At 37.8% G+C, this 3,791-nt stretch overlaps 1 protein-coding gene across 1 annotated transcript in view; it reads right to left on the reverse strand.

Moving 5' to 3' along the window:
* Positions 1-3,791, reverse strand: part of cldn1 (claudin 1) — a 10,068-nt gene that overhangs the window by 3,930 nt on the left and 2,347 nt on the right. The gene's annotated exons all lie outside the window — the stretch shown is intronic.

The raw sequence follows: 3,791 nt of genomic DNA on the forward strand, positions 1-3,791 counted from the left end.
CAATTATACTTTTTCAGTGAGTTTAGACTTTTAAGCTTCATTTTTTATCTTATATAAAATTTCTATTCATATTTAATTCACATTTATATTTTTTAACACCTTCCAAAATTAAAATGAGCATAGAACAAAAGTTTGGAATCCAAGAGGATAAAACTGATAGGGCCACTGCTTTTCGGGGGGTGGGGGTGGCTTTGCCCCTCCTGGCCACCCTCACTTGCAGGGCCKCTGGTGATTGACAGATTTGTTCCACAGAYYAATGACAGCTTAAGTCGAACCGCACATCTCTCTGTTAGATGCCAGAAACAGAGATTTAGTTTATGTGGTTCTAGMAGAGACAATATTTGTATCTGATTTCTGACAGCTGAGGGGTTGGAAAGCGCCACAAAGACGATTTAATTTTTTTTCCGTCACCTTGTGCACTCCGTGGTTGCACGGTCAGCTGACTGCTGTGCAGTAAAGAACGTGTTTGGCGAACCGGGGAAGTCCTCAGTAGACTAATCCTCCCTGTAGAAAGCTGTCATGATCTGTGTGTCTTTGCTTTAGTTTTTCTGGTGTTTCTGTCTTCCCCTGTGTGTKTCTACCCTGCTCCGACCCCGCCCATGCTCACCCGTTTTCTCTTGTGTCTCCTCCAGGTGTTTCTTGTCCTTAATTAGTTTCCCTTTATATTCTGTGTCCTCTCTTCAGTGTTTGTCCGTTCATTGTACTGTCTGCCTCAGCCGGTGTGGTGTTTCCGTGTTCCTCATGCCTGTTCCTTCTAAGAAGTTCTCGAGTATTTTGCTGCCTCGACAGCCATTCTTTTTTTAAAGCCTTTCTTTTGAACTTTGGATTTTTGTCTGTGCCCTGGGTTTTTCCCTGCCTGCACTTCACAAAAGTAGTGGTGCAAGTTTTGACAGCCGGTCGTTTACAATAGCAGCTCGAGAGCAAAAATATTGGTGGGTCAGACAGAGGTTGCACTAGACTTTTTTGCTGTCCATCATTTTGAGTGACAGGGTAAAAAAAAATCTGTCATGATCGATTTTCATCCGCCACTTCCTTTTTAAATGATGATGACTAAACATTCAATAGAACATCGCTATTGTCATGTTGGTTTTGCAGTTTTGCCTCAGATGCTGCGCATGCAGGATTTTATTGGAAAAAATCTCCTCAGCTCACCTCACACAAATACAGGCCACATGAGTGCGATGCACATGGTGCTGAAAAGCAGTGCATACATCCCACACCAGGCCCAACGCGCACAATGTGACGCATACACACTGTCCTGCTTTTGACTCAGTTACCTTACGAAAAGTCAAAAAAAAAAGAAAATAAAAAATCTGCAAACATTATTTAGTGGCAGCAGTTTGTAACATTAGACAATGCCGCCTTATTTCTGTCTCTGCCTCCTTTGCAGGGGGCGAGAATAGAGATAGGCAGAGATGCAGTCAGTCACATCACACGGCTGCCACTGTGTTAAAAATATAATAAAACAGAAATCAAATATGGCTTTGATTTATGCAATAAAATGTCTCTAAGGAAAATCTTAAGTTATGCACAGTGAGTCTACATCTACAGGCACCAGTGGTTCTGAAGACTAACCCGCGCTCTGCTGGAATAATAAGCACCACTTCAGCCAAAGTTTTAAAATCAGAAAACACTTCTCCAGTCAAATTGATCAGAAGTCAGCAAGACTTCCCACACACTGTGGCTTTAGCAGGAGGAAATCCCGCAGCATGCGCTCCCGCTGCAACACTGGTTCAGCTGTGCCTCACAGACGCTCCAAAGCCTCCTGTCCTTAACTCTTCAATGCACTGTCAGCTCCTGGAGATGCATTCAGTATGGTGTCTTGATCTGAGATGATGATCAGATGGGAATGTTTATTTATTTTAGATTTAATAGGAACTCCGTGTTGTAGACCTATGGAATTAGGATGTAGACCTACTTCGTGCGTAAAGCTGAAAATGTCTATGTGTGAGTGTGAAGCGCACAGCTTGCGGTCTTGTGAGGCCTTACTGAATTTTTTATTTCTGCCTCACCTGGATATTTATTAAMTCTTCCAAACTTAAAAGGTCAGGGGTGTTAATTGAAATTTGTCAAAATGATGGATGGCCTTCAGATTCTTCCATCACCGTGTAAAAAAAACTCTGGGCAGACATAAAATTCCTGAATCAATATAAATGTTATAATTTCTGGCATGTAACTTTAATCAAGTAAAAAAACTGAGACTTTATCACTAAAACCCATTTTATTTAAAATTGTAGTAGTAGGAGAATCACAACAAAACAACAAATGGCAAACTGAGAGAATAAGCAATATACATTGTTTATCAGGAGGAACTATTTTGTGAGGCAAATTAATTTTGCCATTATGAATCAGCCATGCCTGGTGTTTTATGAAAGCCTCGAGCGCCGAAGGAAGAAGAGCTGGCAAGGACAATTCAAAAACAATGTGGGATGAGAAAAAAAATCTATTTATAAACAGATTAATTGTGTTTTATACTGCCCATTGCTAACASGTCTATTCTGACAGAAAGTGCAGCTGTGGTCTGGTTCTGAATGACAGCTTTATAGTTGACAGACGCTCCCCCCTCTTCCTGGTACTGCGTACCGGCACAGAATCTTTTAGTGGTACGCATTACCGGACCATACCGGCTTAGCTGACTAAGCTTGCTGTTAAAGAGGAAATATAATCGTTATGAAGTGTTTTGAGTGCTTCATAACAAGGACAAGCAATTTTTGTGGCCAGGAAATGTCATACAAAAAAAGGATTTCTTTGTTTCGGCCACCATTTTGGATCACTTTTGGTCAGAAAAAGAGGACAAATTATGTTTTAAAATGTAACTGAACATTATTGTTTGCTGCTAGTGTTTTTACAAGTTTTATGGATTGTATTGCTTTGAAAAAAGTGAGGATTTGTATGTTTTTTAATCGTATTTTGGCTGTTTGTTGATGGGGATTTGCTGTATGTCCCCCAGCTGCAATTCATGTTGCTGTTTTTCTTTTATTTTATTAATCTTGCTGAGTAAACATAGATGGTAGAATATGATGGGGGTGAGGGTATATTTCATTTAAACCCTCAGTAAAGTCTGCATGTTGAAAAATTTAGAAATTACAGTATTTTTCCAGTTTGGACGTTTTCTGGAGATTTGTTGTAGTATGATGGACATGCTGGGTTTTATTGTGTCTCTAATATTCCTTTTATTGTTACTAAAATTGAACTAGTAATTGATGGTAATCCATATTTAGGCCAATATTTCTTTTTCCTTAATACCACATTAAGGATGTTTTGAACCACATAGAAAAAAAGTTTTTTAACTTTAAGTGACAAAAAATATCTAATGATTTTATTGTATTTTAACTTCAATTTCTAAATACTATTTATAGTTACAAAAATGATGACTGCTTAAGTTAAAAATTCACATTGATAACTTTACGTAGAGACAAGGTTTGTGAATTTACTCCAAAGAGTTCGAGAGCAGTACTTAATTAAATTTGGGTATGCTTTTTAAGGAATTTTAGGCCTGACAGGCAGCACAACTTTAACAGGTTAATGAAATAAATATATGAAATAAAAACAATAAACAAAAGCTGATTGCAAAGCTGTTTGTAAAGATGCTGTACATTTATATGCTGATGATGCCCTTTAAGAGAATGATCAAAGTTGGTTTGCTGAAAAAATATCAAATATTTATCTGTACAAATTTTTGCATGAGAAAGAGTTAACATTTTTTGTTATTTGTTTTGAATTTGTTTTTTGAAGATGAATTTTGCTTGAATTAATATTTTGGAAAAAAGGGGTAGATATAAGATTTTTTC

This window comes from Austrofundulus limnaeus, unplaced genomic scaffold (assembly GCF_001266775.1).
Source record: "Austrofundulus limnaeus strain Quisiro unplaced genomic scaffold, Austrofundulus_limnaeus-1.0 Scaffold516, whole genome shotgun sequence".
Classification (NCBI taxonomy): Eukaryota; Metazoa; Chordata; class Actinopteri; order Cyprinodontiformes; family Rivulidae; genus Austrofundulus; species Austrofundulus limnaeus.